A 22,860-nucleotide genomic window follows, 5' to 3' on the forward strand; every position below is an offset into this window, starting at 1 on the left:
TTTCTCTAAATGCGTTCACCAGACTTCCCCGACTTTAATTTCCCAGAGTGATCTACCACATCAGGCACGTTCTTCCACTGCCCCTTATAACAAGGCTACATGCTGCCTAAGTGAACCTATATTTCTTATTTAGTAGCTGAAGGCCCATAATTCATATGCAGGAGAGAGCTATTACAAAGCATTTGTGGGTAACAATACTTTTTTTCTGTGCTGTAATAAACAGCATGGTTTAACATCACAAATAGTGCAGTGCAGGGGAAGATGCCTTAAATATGAGTTTTTTTGTCATCAGTTTACACAGGTATCTTTTGTTTGATGGCGGCTGAAAGCATGTTATCATAGGGAGAAACATTTGATTTGCTTTCATCAGTAACTTAGTTTGCTTCCTGTGCATGAAGATGTTCAAGCAGTTTTTATATTATTGTAAATTGAATTAAGTTGCAGGCTACAAAGAGGATTTGGGGGGGGGGGGGGGATGTTGCTTATATGTGCAGAACACGTAATGATCTTGAGAGTTTTTTACTACGCTGCATGGTTTGTTTTTTTCCCCAATGGTTTATTTTTCCAACAGACAGGCTAGCTGACAGATGCTGCAGCAGCACAATAGTTCAGTCTGTCCAGCGATGAGGCTCTGGTGCATGATGTCACCAACAAGGTGGTTTATCTTTAGAGCTTCAGGTCAGGGAGCAGATGTCAAGCCGATGGTCTAAATCAATTTCCAGTCAGACATCAGCTGTGGGACATCTGCTTCCCACCCTGCCCTACCCTACCCTACCCTACCCTACCCTACCCTACCCTATCCTATCCTATCCTATCCTATCCTATCCTATCCTATCCTATCCTATCCTATCCTATCCTATCCTATCCCATCCCATCCCATCCCATCCCATCCCATCCCATCCCATCCCATCCCATCCCACCCCTCTCTGCCCCCCCTTCCCCTTCACCCCAGGAGTTTGCCAGGTGGAATGACCTATAAGTCTACAATTATGGGATGAGGGAGACAAGCTGGTCACGTGGAATAATTAACTTGGTGTTTTAAAGATGAGGGTCTTATGAGCAAGGGGAGCAGCATAATGAGAAGCGTGCCCAGGACTGGCACAGTTCTTTGGAGTAAGGTCAGATAAACGCATTGACTTTAATGGGGTAATTGCAAGGTGTAGTACTTTTCCCAAAACAGAAAATTAAAGGAAAAAATATCCTCCTTGGTGTAAATATATTTCTTTTTAAAAGTCCTTATAACTTATGATGTGTCTTCTTGGAATAAACCTACGATCAGCAAGAGGAAAAATTATAACCCTGGAAAGTAGGAGTGTTGAGGTTGGTACCTGATAGCCTGTGGAAGATCAAACTCCTGTAGCTGTTTCCAGGCTTTCTAGGCAACAAAGTCTGACCCTCAGAGCTTTGTAGTAATTTCTGGAGCACATCCACCTACTCTGCAGCCCTAGCACTTGGTGGGGTATAAGATGAGCAGAAAGTACCTTTTTATTCTCTACTGCATTAGGGTAGCTTTTTTCTCATAGTAAAGCTTAAATGACTTGTTTCTCTGTATTTTGCTTCAAAGGCAGTGGGCATGAGAAGTCAACGTGCTGTTGTTTGCTACAAAAAATAAGCCCACAAAAGAAGTAGAATAGGCGTGAAAAAGAAGATGCATCTAGCTGAACTACCACCTGCTTTGCTAACAGCATAGGAGCCCCATGAAGACTGAAATAGGTAAGTTAAAGGTTATTTCCTTGTTTGAATTTCCTTGAAAATAATGGTATTATTGCACATTTTCAGAAATGTTACTGTTATGTAGAAAATATTATCTTCTGCAAAAAGGCTAATGAGGAATGCTCTCCCATAGGGTGGCTACAGAAATCACAAGTGTTTGGAGGATGGATGAAGAAGGAAACATACTGTCCTTTTCCTGCAGTATCAGCTTCATTAGCAGCATAGAAGTTGTAAACGTTTGAGATGGGTTTCCTTCTGCACTGGGACCAGACTAATGCATATCCAAAACCACCAGTGACTGGACTGCCACCCCAAAGGAGCCTGCAGCCCACCAACTGGGTGCTGACCCTATCCTGGCCTTTCATCTGTCGTCGTAGTTGAGAGATCCAGCTGTCCAATGTCACTAATCTGCATAATGTGGAGCTGAATCTTAGTCTTCCTATTTAGCAACTTTGAACAAGATTACATCCTTCTCTGGATTCTCCAGGGGTAGAAATCCTGTCATTAGAAGGAAACAACAAAGCACATCAGCATCTCTAGCTGCTGAAGATACACATGCCCAATCTCCATGTAGTTTTTAGCAGCATACTGTGTGTTTAATCAACTTGATTTTTGGATTTTGAAAGGGTGTCTGCAAATGTACGCTGTAAGGAAGTAACAGAAACACTGAACTAAAATGACAAAATAAGTTTTAGTAGCAAATTACTCACAATATAAATCTTAGGTGTCTGCTGATTCTAAGAGTCTTAGTTAAAAGTGCAAAGTTTGCTGGTGACGTTTCACCTGTCTCCTCAGTTTTACTGAGGACAGACAGCAGGACACCTTTCCTATATATAGCTATAAAATGACCTTCTTCAGCCAACCAGCATCTTGTTTTCACACCGTAACCAGGGCAGTTCCAGCAGAACCTCATCTGAATTTTTCAGCTCCACTCTTGGGCTCTAAATGAGGTGTCACACATACAAAAAATCAAAATCAGGTCTATGGACTGCTAGAGTGCATCTTAAATCAGCTCAAAAACGATATAAAGAGGATTACTGGGCTCTAATTGAATTAACAAAACCGCATCTCTAAAGCAGCTGAGAGAGCACAACAGAAAATGAGAGAAATCTTTTGCCTTCTGTGGTTCAATTCAAGAACGTCTGAGCACAAAGCACAGTTTGATCCAGCTGCTGCAAATGCTGTTGATTGCATTAGAACTTATATAAGTGAATCAATTTTGCCATTTCCAACAGTTTTGTCTCTGTCGTGACCATTGCATGATAATAAGCTCTTCTCAGAGCAGCCTCATCTTCTAGTTCATTACTGGTCAAGGAGAGGCACTGTGCCAGCTAACATGCAGCCCAACACCTACCTTTTCCCAAGCGACCTTCCATCTGAATCTGGCTGTGCTTCAAAAAACAAGCTAAAGACAGCCAAATGGCTGCTGTTCCTTGACAAACAGCATTATTCCATCTCCTTCCCTGTCATTCCTTCTGATCCACAGCAGCTCCTGCACTATGGAAATGGAAAAAGTCCCCTCGTTACAAAGAGGGAGAACGGGCCAGATGCAATCAGCTCTTTTGTAATACTTCCCACTGGAATAATGCCACCAGTGCTTCTGAGCGTTTGTCTCAGTCTCTGGGAATTCTGAAGGTTTTGTTTGTATAGTTTCTTTTGCCAAAAGTACTGCTGGTGACTCGGAGCATTCATTACCTGGTAATGCAATCTCGACTTTCCTGACAACTTTTTTTTTATTATTAATTTGAGCAGCTCCACTGCTATTAAGCAGTAAACACGAAAAGCAGCATAGATGGAACATCAATCCCATTTTCATCAAGACACTGTGAGAAAAGCCTCAGTTACCACACAAATGTACTTAAATAATTCTGCAGGTACCACCACTGAAATTACTCACGTTCTTAACTGCAGTGGCCTTTTCCTTGTAGAAAGAGTCCAGCGGAGGGCCACGAAGATGGTGTAGGGCCTGGAGCATCTCTCCTATGAGGAAAGGCTGAGTGAACTGGGTCTGTTCAGCCTTGAGAAAAGGAGACCGAGAGGGGACCTGATCCAGGCCTACCAGTATCTAAGGTGTGGGGGCAGAATGGCGAGGCCGGACTCTTTTCAGTGGTGAGTGGAGACAGGACAAGGGGAAACGGCCGGAAACTGCAGCATAGGAAGTTCTGCACCAATGTGCACAAGAACTTCTTTACAGTGAGGTGACGGAGCACTGGAACAGGCTGCCCAGGGAGGCTGTGGATTCTCCTTCTCTGGAGATGTTCAAGACCTGCCTGGATGCCGACCTGTGCGACCTGCTGTAGGGAACCTGCTTTGGCAGGGGGTTGGACTCGATGATCTCTGGAGGTCCCTTCCAACCCCTGCAATTCTGTGATGCTGTGATTCTGTGATTTCCTGTTTCATGCTATGGCTGAACCACTGTCATTTCCAGATCAATTTTTAAACATCATTCAACTTAACTGATGCAACATACATCAGCCCTTCCTTTACAAGTTTTAGGAGCATTTTATTCTGCTTTAAAGACACACCAGTAATGTGAACCATGCCAGAATTAATGGTGTAACAGCATTATCTTCCTCCTCTAGATGTCCACATCCACAAGTTTTTTTTTTTTTTTAAACATACAGCTTGTATTTTTAAACCCATAGCTGCATATGGGTTACATATACAGATAACACAAAGTGCATCTTGCTGGCTTAACCTTCCTTTTAAGGTAGCCCTTCCCACTTCTCCTTTGTATGCTGAATCCAGAAAAGTATCTGTGTCACAGGTGGGTTTTTAAGGTTTATGCACAGCTCAAAACTACAGCTATTCTGGACCCACTTGTGGCCATTCATTTGGCTCTCTTAATTGTGGTGCAAAAGACCAAAAGCACACTTGCAAACCTTGTAGTTTTCTCTAATTTATGTTGCGAGCTTCTGGAAGAGCAGGTCTGTTTTCCTAACCCCAAAAAGCCACACTTCTCAGCATTAAATTGAGGTTTAATCGCAACAAGAGAAAAGGATTTACCTGTTTCTTTTCTGCTCAGAGGCAAGAGGATTCAAGGCTGAGAGGTGACACAGCAATATATGAGGGGGGTTCCAAAAGTAATGCCTCCTATTTTATTACGTTTGCCCACGATATTAGAGACAAATGTTGGTAGCATGGCAATAGAGGCTGAACCTTCCTGCCAGTGTTCTGCTATATTTTATTGTTGTGTGACAGATGGCAGCAGAGGGGCAGTATGACAAAATGACCTCTGACATGGAAGCATGTACGAAGCAAAGGTGTCACTGAATTCTTCAATGTGGAAAAAATGGCACCCACTGGCATGCACTGATGCTTGCTGAGTTTATGGAGACCAAACAGTGGATGTGAGCACAGTGAGGTGCTGGGTGATGTATTTCAGCCATGGCAACAGCAGGTCACCTCTGCTGGTGCAGATTTTTATGATCGTGGCATGCAGGCTCTTGTTCATTGCTGGAGAACATGCATAGCTCATGGTGGTGACTGTGCTGAAAAACAGTGTTCTGTAGCTGAGAATTTGCTCAATCAAATAGAGTTATTGTGCTCTTTTCCTCTGTTGTAGTTTCCATGAACATAAACAGGAAGCATTACTTTTGGAGGGACCCATATACATAGTTAACGAATGCAACACTAAAGTCATTGGTAGTAAATCCCTTCCTGACCATCAAATTTGTTTCAAAAGCTCTGCAGTAACTTCAGCTCAACACAAAGAAGCTGAAAATATTATTAAAACGATTATTAAAAACACATAGTCAAATTTCTTAATCTGACTGACCTCCTGCCTAGTGAATCCTGCATGTTTATGACGTACAGGAGTCCCGTGCTTCCAGTGCTACAGGCTGCACTATAGAGTTGCTATTAGCTACTGGTGGCAAACAGGCTGGGGCAGGAATAGCCTCGGGGCCAGCTCTCAACGCAGTTCTGTACAGCACGTTTTTGTAGCAGCGTGCTGTGGATGTTGGGAACAAAGCCTCTCTTACTTCCGCATCAAGTGCTGTGACAGCTTGAATGGTGCCACAGGCACGAAAATGAAGAGTGCTTTTCTGCATCCTCGTCCCACAGCACGGAAAATACCAATCTATGCTAACTCGGGGGGCCCCAGCCATCCTTCAGCAGGTATGCAGGCTGTTGGTGCCTCCAGACTCCCAGTGCCCAGGCTGACATCAGACTAGTCCTTCTGTGGAAGCCAGGCTCTGCTTGGGTATGTCCATGTTAGCACTGCTGTTCAGCTGAACACTGCACTTTTTAAAACAGTTTCCTGATGCTCCCTGTTCACTGTGCTCAGGTTCATTCTGCCTGACCTGGAGCACTTCTGCAGGAGCTGAACTGAAAGCCGTCACTGGGGGCACACTGCAGCTAGCCAAACTAAAATCTCCTGAGACACAGAGTGCAGATGTTGGTCCTCCACACCATTTTGCTCCTAATGTAGAGAGAGAGAGACATCATTTATTGTTTGTTCTCTGATCCATTTTGTACCTGAAGCACAGCAATATGTGCAGAGCAAATCAAGTCATATATATTCCATCTGTTTGGATGTGTCTGTGTAGGAAGTTGCCATGAAGTTAGAGTAGCACTGCAGACATGCTGTGCCTTGGGTCCTTCAGCAGATCCTGCATGAAAATAAAATCTCCTTTAATGAGAATTTAAAAGCTATCTTACAGCCCATTTCATTTCCTATGCTCATAAACCTCCAGTGTCATCAACGCTGGAATCCTTAAATATTAATCTGAACCAACACTGAAAATGGTTTTGGTAAATTGTATTAATTTCTCTGTACTGACATTCAAAATGAAACAGTGAACTACAATTCATTGAGAAAACTCGAGTTCTTATTAAGAGAGTCAAGACAAGAGATTAGTTTGATTCAATGATCCATTTTAAATATCTGAAACTAGTTTGTTTGGATTATTTTTTTTCTTTTTAGTACCACAGTGCAGATAAACTCAGTAGAGATCATAGTGATAGTGTTATTATTACTCCCTCATTGATTTTTAGCTAAATGGCTTGAGAGAATCCTTCAGACTGCAAAGCCTGCCATGCAGCAAATATAAAACTTTCAGGTGTGACGTTGAATTTGCACAATGAATTGTATTAAAGAGGCATTAACCTTTGAGGTGAGAAGCTAGACAGGATCAACACCGTTGGATTTTTCCATGTTTGGCTGCCTGACATGTCGCTATTCAAGAGGTATTACTTCATCTCAGAGCCTCACGTACCTACGTTTGCTACGAAATATAAAAACTAATTTCCAAACTACTTGCATTTTAGGCGCTGCATTTCTTCTCCCTTACAGAATGTTTTCTGTCTTGGTATTTTAAGTGGGCAAATCCAGATGCTAGCAAAATATCTTTTCATCCTGAGCTTAGCTGGTAGGATTTGCTGTACCAACTCGGAGTTGGTAACTTGTTTTGATTTTTACATCCAAACTCTTTGTAGAGAATCAACTTCTGGACAGATGGCACAGCCTGCAATCAGAGAAGCATTGCTGTCTGGCTGGGATGCATAACACCATCATCCACCTGGGTTTGGCATCTTGGTCAGATCTGCACATGGGAACAGTTTACAGTGCAAGTTTTCATCCATACCAGAAAAAGTAGTGGAAACATAATGGTACAAACTTTTCTTATGAGTTTGCTGGCTTGATAAATGCTGTTAATATGTATACCTGCTTAGCACTTTCAAATCTAAGAGCCAAATAGCTTACAGATTCTTTTTTGGCAGAGCTACACTCCCCTACACTCCACCTACCATTACTCTGGAGATAAACACAAGAAGAAAATAAACACCTTCATACATAACCAGCTTAATGAAGTTTCTGTTTCAGGGTAGATTTGCATACACTGCCTTTAAAACTGAGTAAAACTTTAATTGCAAGGTGGGTTGAATTCTGTTTGTTACAACTGTTCTTGGAATTGGAGATTACAAACATAAAGAAAAGATCATCGAGACTTCCCAATCTAAGTAATTTTCCCTGAAATAAATTGAAAAATATGCTTTAATATAAAAGTACACCCTGGTGCAGCTGGTCGTATAATTCCTATATATATTTTGCAGGAAACTCTATATCCTTCTTTTTTAACAAAACAGCATACATACACAGAAAAAAATGGTTATATTTAAGTAATATGTATGGCTGGCCACTTAGAACAAATTATTAATATTTTGCACATGCACAAGAGCACTTCACTTACAGGGAAAATTACTGTACTCATTTCACTGCTGTTACTGATGTGCTTACATTGTTCTTCCCCACTGCATTCCTATCAGCACTAAGAACTTAGTTTGCATCAGCTGCACTGAAGAGAGCTGGCTGAAGTCAGGGGAGGGGAGACCTCATCACTCTGTGAAAGTACCTGAAGGGAGGCTGTGCTGACGTGGAGGTCGGTCTCTTCTCCCTGGTACGTAGTGATAGCATAAGGAGCAGACACAAGTTGTGCCGGGGGAGATTCAGGTTGGACTTTAGGAAAACTTTCTTCTCCAAAAGAGTGGTCAGGCACTGGGATGGGCTGCCCAGGGAGGTGGTGCAGTCACTGTCCCCAGAGGCGTTCAAGGAATGTTTGGACGTTGTGCTGAGGGATGTGGTTAAGTGGGGAAAGACTGGTGATAGGGGGACAGTTGGACTGGATGATCTTGGAGGTCTTTTCCAACCTTGGTGATTCCATATCTAAGTCATATAAACAGAACTTCATCTTAATTATTTTCCAGTTTGAAAAATCATTCTTAACCTGAAGCAAGCAACGTTTCATTTCCTTGTTTTTCTCATTCTCTACCTACCGCTACAAAAGCAATTATCTCCATGACAGGTACCAAAATTTTGCGACATGCCTCTCTCTCCCTTCAACAACACCCTCAGCAATGCTTTCTGACAATCGATCAAGATTAGTCCAATATTAATTTTCAGCACAGTCTTCACAGACCCTTTCACTTACTCATCTATTTGCTATTCAAGTTGAGGAGTAGGAGTCAGGCTTCACGGGGCTTCCTTTGATCTCTCCCCTGATTCTGAGTAGTTTCTACACTTATCTGCAGTCTACACACACCCCAGGCATCCAAAATCCAAGGTCACCCATCACCTTCCCTCTCTTTTGAAGATTCATCTTTTTACATGAGAATAGTACCTGAAGCTCAGCTTCTGCGTGATACCAGCATTTCGAGGTGTGTCCCCTGCAAAGGCTCCCAGTTTACCTCTCTGGCCCTTATAACCCAGTTTGCAGCTAACAACACAACCCAGCTGGCTGGGTACCAGGCAGAAACTGCAAAATTACCCTGTAGCTTTAGTACAAGTTCTTACAGCCTAAAGCTACATCCCATTTCCTTGGCCACCACAGAAATAATTTTATCATGGTGACTCCATTTCTCCATCCGTGAAACGAGTGCACTAATACATATGCAAACCCTACTAATAAGAGTCCCAAAAAGTTGAATGCATTTGACAAGTGTTTAATACCCAACTGAAACATCTCACTGACCTGTAAAAGCTTTTCCAGATAACGCAGATATTAAATGAAATTCATCATGGCAGTACTAACAACCACGGTGATAAATTAATCCAAAGAAATTAACAAGCAACAAGAGTAACCCTACAGTAAATTCAGAGTGTGGCAGTTTTTCTCACATCATAACTCCTGGATAATATTCCAGCTTTTCTGTTTTCAGATAATAAACCTTTAAATATTGCACTTCAAGCTGCTCTTTCTGCTTTAAGAAAGCAGGTCTGTAGGGGAACTGTCAGATCATGGTGATTGAGCACCTGGTGAAAGGGTCTGTCTAAGCCAGGGAGCACAGGCAAACTGGTTGTACCTGTGCTCCTCCTGTGACCAGAGGGGGTGGAGGCACCCTGTGTTCAAGTAAAGGGCAGCCACAGAAGGGAGAGCATCTGTTGGACCTAGGCTGCTTCTTCTGAAGAAGTGCTGCATAGCCAGAAATCCCCTTCACCAGTGTGGACTCTTCTTTGTGTATATGACCACTTCATTACCTGCAAATACTCTGCCAAGTGTTGCACAGGACCTGTCAGAAACAATTCTGCTGCTTTGTGAGCAGAACAGGTCACAGCGAGCTCTGCAAGCATGTAAAGTGTGTTTTTATGTTTACAAGCCTAAAAGGATATTTAGTACATTTGAAACTAACTAAATAAGTTAAACTGATGTGTGTCGTGGCTTCAGTGTATGCGCTGTCACTATTCTCATTGCTACAGTCTGTGAAATGGAATCAATGGTAACGCTAATAGGATGGATCAGGAAGAAATGAGTAAACACAACTGCAAAGCATTGAATCATACTCCCTTCCCTATGGTTGGGACTTGAGGTGGTGATTTCATTTGGAGCAGGATTGGGCTCAACTAGAAACCAGCATTTTCGGACTGAAGAATGATAAGGCCATACTCACACACCTATGCAAAGAGAGCTCAACACAGAAATGTCCTGTTAACTGCAGTGGGAAGGCTTGATGGTAAACAAAACTGAATAGATTTACTCCAGGTAAACACAGGAACAAGAGTAAGAAGGGTCAGCAGTCCTCACACTTCACGGGCATTAAATGAAACTGTCCTTCTACCTTTTGACTTATGGCCCAGTTTTGCTGCTCCAAAAATGAAACTGCAGCTATGCAGTCATGCTCGCTATTCAATTCTGGGACATGTATCAAACCTGCACACACAACAGCTTGACCCAGCACAAACTGAAGGCTAACAGTATGCAATGTAACAGTACCAAACCAGCGCGTGAACAGTTGAGCTCCTAATGTTCACAGCCTTGTCCAATTAGTGGTTAGGAATTAGAGAAATAATCAAGATACACTTCAGCATTTTTTGACTCAGAACATCTCGACAGAATGCTACACACAGGCGAAGCTACGTGGATAAATATACAGAAAAATACTGAAAAGAACATGGGTTAAAATCTTGTGCCAGTGCAAACATCCTGGGCTGTGTGTAATGTCAGGCAGCAAGCAAAATAACAAGATCTTGCTGTGAGAGAAAGGCAAGTGGTTTAGAATAGTTCCTCAGTATTGGTAACAACAAGGTCAGAGCCTGAGATGCCTGTGTCCCTTACACAGACCCAGTGGGAGAGCTGAGGGTATGATTAATGGATAGCCCACAACAGGCAGAGCAAAGGAAGAGCAGAGAAGGACGTGGGGAGGGTAGAATGGTGGTCCTGTTTGTTTGTAACACAGGAACAGTATGAAATAAACTTTGAAGGCATCATAATTAAATTGACAATTACTTCTTTAGTGGTAACTTTTAGTGAAAACCAAATAGTTAAAAATAATGAAATATTCCCTTGGGAGTTGATAGATTTTTGTACTAAGTGTAAGCAGCAATTAGTAAAAGGATGACATCTGTATGTATGTACAAAGAGCCAAAGCCCACAGCTAGACGAACAAACACTTGGGCACAGAAAGCATCACACAGCACAAGGTGTGCAACTCCCTGGCTTCTTTCACCACGCTTCTGTAACAGGCATCCTCACGGCTGCTTACTGAAGGTAAGGGTTTACTGTTTTGTTTGAGACATGCGGAGCTAGCTGATGTCCAAGCAAGGAGCAGCCCGAGATTAGCACCTTTATCAAGTTCCTATAGTCTCCTATCAGATTTGCTCAGAAAAGGCACTGGTAAATCTACATGTAATCTTTGCTTCAGTCTTAAGAGGCAAAAAGCATAATAAAGAGCAGAGCTAGACAGAAGTTTTCCCCGGGGGAAGGGGCAGAAGAAATACTGAAAGAAATTGGAACGAATGCCAGCATAAACAGTACATAAATTACAGACTGTTAGGACTGACAAAAATCAGGACCCAGAAACCATCAGGAGAGCCGTTCTGAAGAAACGGGCAAAGATGCAGGGGCGGGAAATACACTTCAACGCCCTTCAGCCTTTTCGTAAGCGAGGCGCTGTGACCCAGGGCAGCCTGGAGCAGCAGCTATTTGCAGGAGCGGCTGGAAGCGCAGGACGATGCCCGCGTGGTTACAGCCACAGACACGGCAGGCGTCACGCTCCGCTCGCTGTTTGCGTCCTGTGGGTGCGCGGCCCGTCCCTGCACACACGCGGGCAGCGCGAGGCTTTACGGCTCCCCGAGTCCCGCTCGCGGCTCCGGGCACGGCGGTCGCGGTCCCTGCGGGCGCCTCGCCCCGCTGACTCCGCCCGAGGGGCCCCCGGAGAAGCTCCGCTCGGCAGCCCTGCCTCGCCGGGGCGGTCGGGCGCTTCTTCACAACGCGTTTCCACGTTGGGATTCCCGGTCGCGGTGACAGGGCAGGGGCGGCGGAGCGATGCAGGAACTCAGCGCGCAGCTCTCCGGGGCGCCGAGCCCAGGGCAGGATTTCGAAGGGGTAAACGTACCTGGGAGGAGCGGCACCCGCGGGACCGCGTTAGGTTTAAGCTCGCGGGCGGCAGCTTCAAACCGGGACCACCCGGGGCGCCTTTCCCCGCCGCGCTCGCGGATCGGTAACAACATCGGTGCCGCCCTCAGGGGCACCTCCCTGCCGGGACAGCCCCGCGCCGTCGGGACGCCCTGGGGCGGCCCGTTCCCAGCCTGGCGGTTACCGGCGTCCCGCCGTCCCTCCGAGGAAAACGGCCCCGGCGAAGGGCCGGGCACGGCAGCACCTGCCCCGTCGCCGCCGCGAAATGGCCGCCTCCCCAAGCGTGCCCCCCGGCGGCAGGCGGCGCTGCGCGGTCGGCTGGCGGTGGGCGGAGGGGCGCCGCGATGGAGCGGAGGGCGGCCGGCGACGGGGAGGCAGCGCCCGCGGTGAGAGAGGGCTGCGGCTCGCGGCGGCGGAGGGGAGCGTGAGTGCGAGGGGACGAGCTGAGGTGGCCGGGCCGCCGACCGCGCGGGTCCTGCGCGTCTTTTACGGAAAGGCGGCCGGCGGGGCGCAGCCGGGACCCCCGCAAGCCGGGACCCTCGCGCTGCCGGCTCAGTGGCGCGGCTCCACAGCGCTGAAGGTAACGGAGCTCGGCGTCATTTGGGGGGCTCGGGGACTGCCGGGCGGAGCACTTCTCCCCTCGTCCTTTTAGGGTGTTTCTCTTTAGTCCTAGAAATGGGGTTTCCTGGGCTGTCACTGGCGTAGGGTAACGTACTCTGGCATGCGAGCGCAGACGAGCCACGCTCCAGGAGTTCGAGCTGAGCCAGCTCCGGCCGGGCTCCGGGATCTCTCTCGAGGTCTGGTCGACATTCGGTCGGGTTGCCGTATCTACGAAGTGCCGCGTACGGCCAGTGTGATTGATTGCGGATGTCAGTTCGGATCTTAAGCTCCGAGTGCGCGTGTCAGTTGTAGTGATGTTTGTTAGGCGTGTTACTAAAAGTTTGGGTGTTGACACGTTATCAGTAACAATGAATTGTAAATTGTGAAGCAGGGTCGAGGCTCTGCGTTGGCTGTGAACGCACTGAGCCGTGATGACATGCCCTCAACGCAGGGGTTGAGGTTTGTCCCAAACGAGATTGTTGTAAGACTCCCGATGCCCGTGGTCACCTTTCCCAGTGCCGTTCCCTAAGAGATGAGCTCTCTTTCCTGTGCAGCGTCAGTTCAGGAGTTACTTTTACAAGTAGGAGCTTTATGGCGCATCTTTTATTCCTGAGGAGGGTTTCCTGAGTCCATAAAATTGGCGGACTTCAGCTGAGGACTTATTCTTGGTGCAGCCCGCAGTGCCAAAGTTGTTCAGCAGGAGAGGCTTCTTTCAGGTCTCCTTATCCACCACGCTGGAATTCCTTGAGGATGACCTTCAGAGAAAGAACTCAGCTTTGCTCGGAGGATCACATACCTCTTTTATTTGCTCTTTTTAAGTCTTCCCTAGAGCAATAAGTAGAGGGCATGGAAGGAAACTACGAGTGAACATTCAGCACTTCCTCTCCCTTATGGATAAGCCAGTAGACATTCAGCCTTGCTGTGGGTCCTGGAAAGGTTTCTAGCCAAGCATGGAAGATCAGATGTGGTACTGCTACAGGAAAATGTAAGGTGGGGGAAGGGATAGTATTCCTTCTTTGTTCCTCATTCTTTATGTGAAGAAAGGTTAAAAATTGGGCATGTGTGTGTTTTTTTTTCCGGGTCACTTTTAGCTGTTTAATCAGTGTGTCCATTTCTCTGAAATCTCAAGACTTCTGCCTTTAACAGAATATTGCCTGATGTTTTCAGGCAGTGTGGATCTGAGATATTACTGCATTTGTTAGGAGATGAACAGCACTTGGCCATGTGCCTCTGGTCTTGTGCCTAATAATACATAGTGGGAGCGGTGTGTTAGCTGTCAATAAATGTCTGTCATCTCTTAGGTCTTAATTATAAAATGGTTTTAAAACGGCACGCAAAGGAAACTTTCAGCTCAGTACATAAATGTGGTAGAGCCCTGTGTATGAATACCACAGTGCCCCACATCTATCAGCACTGTATCCATTAATAAAGCCCTGATTTGTTTCTGGGGCTTCAGTTTCAAAGCCCTAAAATATGTGCAGTTTTCAGTATGGTAGTTGGGTGTGGGTTTTGTTTTTTTTTTCCCTCCTTTAGCAGGTCTTTGCTTGTAAAACAGGTGCATTTCTTCTTAAAAGAAGATTCAGGCAGGGTTGAAATAGCAGTTGGATGCTTTTCCCCTTTTCTTTGCTCTCACGTTTGATTCCGAGAATAATTTCAGGACAGTCTGAGGTTGCTGCTAAGTAATCTATCCTGTATCAGGCACTAAACGCAGTACTGTCTGGAAGGGAACTGTGAGTCAAGCAAATGCTGGGCAGCTTTTGATGTACTGTGGAAACCCTCTGTAAAAAAGTTGTACTTCTGTAGCGGAAGATCTGCCTCGCTTTGGAATCCTGTGCAAGAATAGCTGGTGGGAACTGCCTGTATAGTAGCTGACCTACCCTAGTGTCCTGCACACGCATGCCGTCTTTTGAAGTCTGAGTACAGCTGTTACCTTGTTAACTTGCTCCTGGCAATGATTTGCTTATCTTGAGCAATCGCGAGCACAAACGAATTGGATGTGATTGCTGTGTCCTGCCTTTGCAAGGCAGAAAGGTGGGGAAGCATCTTGAGACTGAACAGAAGATAAAATACATTTTCAATTTGTGTTATTAAAGGAAGAAACAGAAAACAGGAGCAGTAAAAACTCCGAATGTTTTCTAAAGCTGTAAATGGTCGAGGAAGCTGTATCGTATTTTAAAAGCTATGTAGGTGCTCTGGGACCAGAATTATTGAATTTTTCTTACAGATGAGTCTCATTAGGGGGTTTAGAAACTTTGTCAGGTGTATACAGATGGTGAGGATCAAGATTGTTTCTTAAAAAATCTCCAAAAAAGTTGAAACAGAAGAGAAACTGAGGGACTGACTCAATGCAACACCTACACTGCATTGAGTTGAGTAGCTTATTTGCTTAATTAAGGCATCCATTTTGAGTTATTTGCCTTGCACATTTCCCTACTCAGATTAATGTCTTCATCACAGTGATCGTTAAACCATTTATATTCAATGAACCTTCATTGCTTTTTTTAATCAGTCAGGTATCTTTAAGTATTCATAACAATCTCGATAACTTCAAGATGCTTTTCCTTCTTTTCTGGTGAGTTATAATTTATATTCTTATTCTGCATCACAGCTGAACCCATATTCCATTTCAAGAGGCAGTTTAGCCACAAGTCATACTCTTGCTTCTATTTGTTTGCCTGGTGTCTCGTTGTGTGGAAGACCTTTTTCCTGCTCCTTGCTTTTCTTTTTCAGTGGGGTGAAGATACCGAAGTGAATTCAGGTTCTGTGTGGCGCGGTTGAATGTTAAGCAGAACCAGGATTTAAAGAAAAAAAGTGTTTGAAGACTTGGCTAATGCAGGACAAGCAGTGATGGTTGTGTCTGGCTTTCACCTGACTTCCCAGAAGGACAGGCTGATGCTCGGCTTTGTGACTCACCATGAGAGAGGGGCCAGAGTCCCTCTGCTTCCTTGATGCTGCCTTGCTGCCCTCACCAAGTCAAAACTCATTTGTAACGTCATGCTAAAAGGCAGTGTGCTTTAGGATGAGGGCTTTACATTCAAAGACTTTCAGTGCTTCCACTAACCTTAGGTGCGTGTGAATACACTGAAGAGTGATTTCTGGAGCATTATTCCTATTAAATATTTAGAGTCTCTGCATCTTTTTCACCCTCGGGGGGGGGGGAGGAAGGAAAAAGGATAGTCTCACAGCTTCCTAACATGAACTGACATCTCTGTTAAATGTTCAGGTTATACCAGCAGATGTGCCGTTTCAGAACTGTAATGATGATAAAATCTGAAAGTTCAAAGTGGAACAGACATTTGTGGTACGTTTTCCTAATGGCAGAAAACAAAAGGGAGAGTTTAAATGGCTGTAATTGAATCAGGTCGTTTTAACATCTTCCTACTCCGAGTTAGAAAAGGTGCCAAACAATCTCTTTGTCTTTCAGGATTCCGGATAACTAAATTAAAAGTAGTAAGGGTCATTAAAACTGTTAAATGTGGCGCCAGCTATTGAGAAAAATTAACACGAAGTGGCTTTGTTTACAGGATATCCACACAAATAATGGTTCTCTGTGCTTACTTGGTCAGCCAGTGCATTTCATTTTCTGAGCAATCTTGGCAGAACTCAAGTTTGTTGATAACAAAGGTTCCAACTAAGGTGTGTTAAATTGGAGTTCTACACAGCTGGCAGGGGGTAAATCAATATTAGGCACATGGAAAAGAACATGAGCGTTTAAAAGGAAAAAGAATTGTAAGGAAGATTCTAGGAATATTAAAGCAACAACAATTAAACAAAAATAAATACATTAAAAATGTATCCTTTCGGCATCACTACCCTAGGTGAAAAACCATGCATACCAGTGATTGTGGAGATTATTGTATCTTTTTTCAGAGCTTTGAAGAAGCAAATACTGTTTGGACTGAGATGATCTGCACAAGGAGCTCTTTGAAAGATTAATGGTGTTGGGTTGAGTTAGAGCCATTTGCCTGAGCCCTCTATTGATGGCTCCATTAGCAGAATGAATAGACTGGTATCAGCTGGGCAGGAAGTAAAAAATCAGCCAGTTCTGGTGCTGTCTGTGCTCAGGTTTTTGTGCCCAGGAGCTCAAGTGAGTAGCTGTGTTATGCTGCTTACACACTTCTCACTCTGAACTGGGTCTCGAACCCAGTGTCCACATCCCTGCTTGCACAGGTAGGAGCTCAAATCTGGGTGCATCAGGGATTTGGGGCCCCTGGAATGGTAAGTAAATTCAGTTTTCTGAGAAGAGCCATTCAGTATATACAAATATATATATATATATATATATAAGTGTTTCCAGTGAGACTTTATTGGTAACAGCTGAAAATGAGGCTTCTCAGATATACAGAGAAGCATGCATTGTGTGTTGGCTGCAAGGCAAATTCCTCACATTTAATGCGTATTTACTGTATCTGAATTGCAAGACATCTGTAATTTCAGAATATTTAGGAGGAGGACAGGTAAAGAAAAGAGGAAAAGTAAAACAGTCAGATTTAGAATTAAACTATCCTCCGGAGGTTCTCACAGCCTCGTCCAGTAATTCTTGTGGCAAACCTTTAGCCCTGAAAAATATCCCTAACGTCTTCAAGTCTCACTAAGTTCTAAGACTTTGGGATTCTGTTTGTCCAGGGCGTTGAACAGAGCAGGATTCTGAATCTTACATTTCCATACATTATTTTCTTTTTCCCATCTAGAACTGAACTTAAGTAACTGTCTTTAAATCTTTGGCACATCAAACCAGCTTTGAATCAATGAAAAAACTGGTTGCCTCTGATCTGACTGAAAACAGGTCATCTCCTAGGGTAAATCTGCTCATTGTTTGAGCTTGTGAGGATCTGTGTTATCTTGATGTCTCTCTCTCTTTCACCCCCTTCTTTGGCGCTGCCTCTCCCTCACCATGGCTCATCAGCACATGGGTTGTGAGCCTTCCTGTCTGTTCACATCACTGCTATGATGGGCTGTCATTGGCTTGAGCTGGAGCAATCTTGTTTGTAGCTGAACTGAAAATCTTACAGCTGGACTGGCTTCGATGAGTAATAATATAACAATAAATGCAGCAAAAACAGCAACAGGAGCATGCCTGTCTAACCACAGAAACGATGTAATTAATGAAGGGAGGGATGTGTGATTCCCTTCCGTGAGCTGAGGTCATGTTCCTTGCATGGGTGATGCGAAGGCATGTCAGCCCCGAGGTTGGCATGCTGTTCAAAACTGATCATCGAACGTATTGATTAGAAGAATTGTTGTGTTATTTATTTTTTAAAAGATAGCCGTCCAGTTTTGGAAATGAGACAGAAACAATTGCTAGAGAAAGTGCATCATAAACACTGGAAAGGTCAAAGTACTTGGGGAGGGGATGGGCTGGGCTTCAGGAATAGGAAGGAGGTTCTTTGAACTTCAGGCGGAAGAATCCTGCCTAATTCCCTCTGGTGGCTGGTGAACAGCAGGAGAAACAGTTGTTTTCCTTCAGATTTTCAGTGCAGTTTTTTCAACCAATAAAGGCAGGAAGCTGGAGCCTCCATGGAGGCTCTGCAGTCATTACATAAATCTGTCAGACAAAAGTCGGAATGAAGCCCAATCTCTGCAGTTCAGAGCTTTCCAAATGTTACTCCAAGGCTCAGGGCTGTATAGGTTAGGATTCTGCTAACTGACCTGCTAGAATGAAATTCCTCTGTGGCTCTCAAGAATGATTTTTCTCACAAACTCTCTTTGATAGTGTGATTGAGTTAAAGAGGTAATGCATTAAAAGCAGTTGTTTCCCAGGGTGTAGAACACAGGCTCGGAAGTTTAATTTGTAATTCTGACATAATAAACAACTCTTTATGATGATTGCTGTAAAGTGCTTTGGTTCATGAAAATTTTGATGCACCATCAGAATTGACACCATACTTCCATGCTTTGTGCTTCCTTTCCTCTTCTCTTTTTTCCTGGTAGTGAATTTTCAGTTGTGTTTTGAGAGCAGAAGCTCGCTGTGTTTCTCCACACATTACTGTTACTGCACCTTTTGCCATCTCTTCAGGCTGTGCAACGTTGTCAATCAGCTGAACTGTTAAATTTATTTACAGTAATGCTAACCCAGTTCTAACCTTACCCAGCTGTTCAGAATAGTGGATGATTTTACCTTCCAGCAGATTTCAAACCTAAGAAATCAGTGAAGCCATGGGAAACTTGTTTGGGATTTTTATGGCTGTATACATGCACTTACCTTGAATGGCATCGTTTATATGATGTTGTTTAATGTTCAGAAGTACACATTACAGTCTTGACCCTATTATGTTTAATCACAGTGTGGAAGTACTCACATTAATTTTCACAGTCTTACTTCCAAGCTAATTTTATGTGCAGCGTTTACGTTCAGCTGAACAATTTGTGTTTGCTGATTAAGGGAAAGTCATGGTTCCACAGCAGCACATCTGGACTTCTCCGTTCTTCACCCTGCATAAAGGGAGGAGCAGTGCCAGGCACACCAGTTCTAGTTCAGATATGGTTGATTTCCAGAAGCTCTGGACCTAGAATAATTTTCTTGCTCCTTTCTTCTTCCTGATGTTTGTCAAGGTCATTTATTCAGGGCTGCCTTTCAGCTGTGATTTTTCATGTTGTTAGATGTCTGTTATATCATCAAAGGTTTCAAAAAGGACTTTTCTGAGTCTTGACTCAAAAACCTGTGAAAACCTTCGAAAGTATACATGGATAAATGAAGCTGATTAGTGTTATATATGAAAGAGAAATAAAAGGAATTTTTGAATTGTTCTTTGTGACAAGAAGTTCAAGAAGAGTTCTTGAGGCTAGTATAAGGCTCCATTTTGTACTTACTGCCTTTGAAACAAAAGATTGAGTCCTTTGGGGGTATGTACAACTTTATCAGAGAGTATAAACAAGCAGCATATCCTCCATATTTTGGAGAGTTGTAGCATTTGGTAACTGTAGATTCATAATCTTCCCTTTTGTGTCTATATTCTTTAATGTAATATCACCATATTCTCATGCAGTATTCTCATTTCAGTATTACAGTTAGTATTTCCCAAAATCCCTTATTCTCAGTTCAGCCTGTCTTTGTGGTTTTATGAGGCTTCGTGCTGTGAAGGCTTCCTCTGACTGCAGAAAGACATGGGTTTGTTCTGGAGACTGCTGTTAAGGGCTCAGCAATGGAAGCAGTTCCTGGGGAATTGTTCTTGGCTGTGCTGATGTAAATCAAAGGCTCCTGTCCAGATTTACCTTTGTATAAATGAGAGCACATCTGAGTCCTAGATGTTTGTTCTAGTATTTCTTTGTACTTGTACTGTAGGATAGAATTAAAACCTTCAGTCATAGATTAATAATATGTTATTCTTGGTCTAAGCAATGGTGGAAGTTCTGATTTGATTTCTTTTCTACCTTTGCAATAAAAGTCTGAGAAAAGAGCTTGCATTCAGTTAGTGCCTGATCCTGCCAGTCTTTACCCTGATGCATGCAAGTGTTCCTACTGAGTATATAGGTATCCTGAAGTGAGCATGGACTCCTTTAAGTAAGGAGTTTCAAGAGTGGGTTTTTACAGAACTTTTAAATACCTTGCATTTATCAAACCTCATACATCCTAATTACTACATCACAGCTTGTCATGTGAAGAAGTATGGTGAATTGTTTGGAATAGCAGTGTTGTTACTCTATGGGTTCTGGCAGTGAACTGGACTGACAAGTAACACCTGTTCAAACTTTAAGTATGTGCATACTTCTCAGAAATAAGCTTTTCAGTTTTATATCAAACATAGCCACTATGCAACAACCTACTGTAACTCTAAATGTTGGGTTATAGTCTTTTAAGATTGTCTACAATTAAATTTGTTCTCTAATTGAAGGTATCTTCCTACAACTAAAAGTGATAGAAGACCAGTGTGTGCATCTAAGACCCATACTTCCATGAAATGAATGAATGAAGCTACTTTAAAAAAAAAAAAAAGTCCTGAAAACAGGTTATGTTCCTGGATACATGTATTCTAGTCTGAAAACCCAAAGTCAAATGGGAATTGGTCGTGTATAGTGACAGCAGCCTGAATCTTCTCTTAAGCCTGTGGAGTCAGCATTTCCTTGAATGTTTCTCATTTCCTTCTTGGTTCAGAAGATTTTCCAACTGTGACCTAAAAATTAAAGAGGTGACATGAGACTAGCAGTAGCTTAGACAAGATAGATTTTGACAGACAGAGCAAAGAGTCTGTCTTAATATAAATAATATAAATAATAATCCTTCATCAGGAAAGGAAATGGTTATACCGAGGTTGGAAAGACCTCCAAGATCATCCAGTCCAACTGTCTACCTATCACCAATATTTTCCTACTTAACCACATCCCTCAGTACAGTGTCCAAATGTTCCTTGAATGCCTCTGGGGACAGTGACTCCACCACCTCCCTGGGCAGCCCATCCCAGTGCCTGACCACTCTTTTGGAGAAGAAAGTTTTCCTAAAGTCCAACCTGAATCTCCCTTTGTTCAACTTCAGTCCATTCCCTCTTGTCCTATTGTTAGTTAGCCAGGAGTCGGGGCCAACCCCACCTCACCACAGCCTCCCTTTGGGTGGTCGTAGGGAGTGGTATGTTCCCCCCTGAGCCTGCTCTTCTCCATTCTAAATCATCCCAGGTCCCTCAGCTGTTCCTCATATGGCTTGTCACATTGACTGTTGGGTGAAGGTTCTTTGCCAAAGGGTGGCTGGGCACTGGAACAGGCTCCCCAGAAGATTGGTCACAGCACCAGGCCTGCCAGAGTTTAAGAAGTGTTTGGTCATTGCTCTAAAGACATATTTTGGAGTGATCCATTGTGGAACCAGGAGTTGGACTCAGTGACCCTTGTGGGTTTCTTCCACATTAGAATATTCTATGATTCTAACTCTTCGCCACTATTACTTCAGAGATTTCTGCAGGGTGTTGGCATGGTACACTACAGTTCTTGCCTTGTTCTTTGTCATAAAAGCTATACGAGGCCCATAATGATCTATTTAAAGAATTTTTATAGTACTTCTCAATAACCTAGATATTCCCTGTGTACCCTAGCTCAATCAACCTCAATTGCAGGCAGAACTGTTGAGGAGGCAGTGTACAGATCTCGGAGGAGTGCACAGAAATAATTTGCAGTCCTGATGGAGAGCAGTGTTTTCTTAATTGTCATTTTTAATGACTCTGAAGAATCCATTGGAGTATGTTAGATTATGCCACTCTTTTTATTCTTAAGAGCGAACATTATTACTAAACGGGATAGAAAGGTGTAAATCAAACTGTTTATTTTGAGAATGTAAATGAAAATGCAGTGTTTGGGTTTGCCTTTGTAGGGGCAAGCTGCCTGTGTGAGCAAGACAGCCATTATTGTGCATTATGAGGTTTTTATGTCTTATTTCCTTTCATTATTAATGAAAGTTAGTAGGGGAGGTACAAATTGCAGCCATTTATGGCTGGAATTACAGATGACCATCAAGTGCATTAAAATAGGCATCATGTAAGCATATCCATAAGGTGTAAAACTGCACAGTCTGGTATTTTCTATCTAAAATGGTCCCAGCTCAGAGCAGAACGGTAGTGTTCAGGCTGTTTAGCCATATGTATGGCTGGTGAGCTTCATCTCTGTGCCTGGGGAGATCATGGAACAGATCCTTCTGGAAGACATATTAAGGCACATGAGAGATGAGCAGGTGATCTGAGACAGCCAGCAAGGCTTTACCAGGGGAAGGTCGTGTCTGACCAATCTGGTGGTCTTCTGTGATGGAGTGATGATGTCAGTCGACAAAGGGAAGGCAAGCAGTGTCACCTATCTGGACTTGTGCAAGGACTTTGATCTGGTCCCCCACCACGTCCTTTTCTCTAAATTGGAGGGAGATGGATTTGAGAGATGGATAAGGAATTGGTTGGAAGGCCGTAGACAGAGGGTTGTGTCTTTGACTTAGGCTGTTGAGGACCTTCACACAAGTCTCTGTCTCTGTTCCATCACCTGATGTAATTTGGAGAAGATGCATCTGCTTCTTTCAGGGGTACCTAAAATACTGAAAACGTACTTTGGCACCTTGAGGCAGGGGGAGAAGATGCCTTAGACTGCAACTGGATACCAACTGTAAAGTACACGTTATCTTTAGGAAGACTGAATGGACTAATGTGCACAGATGTCCTTCACTCACATCCTTTCTGGAGGACAGCACATGGCATTTCATTTCTGAAAAAGCACTGTGCAAAACAGCACCTCC

General features: G+C 43.7%; 1 protein-coding gene across 5 annotated transcripts in view; it reads left to right on the plus strand.

The window, feature by feature from the left end:
- The first annotated feature begins 5,746 nt into the window (after positions 1–5,746).
- The window catches only part of KCNG2 (potassium voltage-gated channel modifier subfamily G member 2), a 65,454-nt gene continuing 48,340 nt past the window's right edge, over positions 5,747–22,860 (plus strand). The window contains exons 1-2 of one of the 5 annotated variants that reach the window (XM_048939084.1): positions 12,694–15,237; positions 15,396–16,835. The gene's annotated coding sequence lies outside the window, so the exon portion shown is untranslated. The other 4 variants (XM_048939080.1, XM_048939083.1, XM_048939082.1 and 1 more) reach the window with 4 other exon arrangements.

This window comes from Lagopus muta, chromosome 3 (assembly GCF_023343835.1).
Source record: "Lagopus muta isolate bLagMut1 chromosome 3, bLagMut1 primary, whole genome shotgun sequence".
Taxonomy (NCBI): Eukaryota; Metazoa; Chordata; class Aves; order Galliformes; family Phasianidae; genus Lagopus; species Lagopus muta.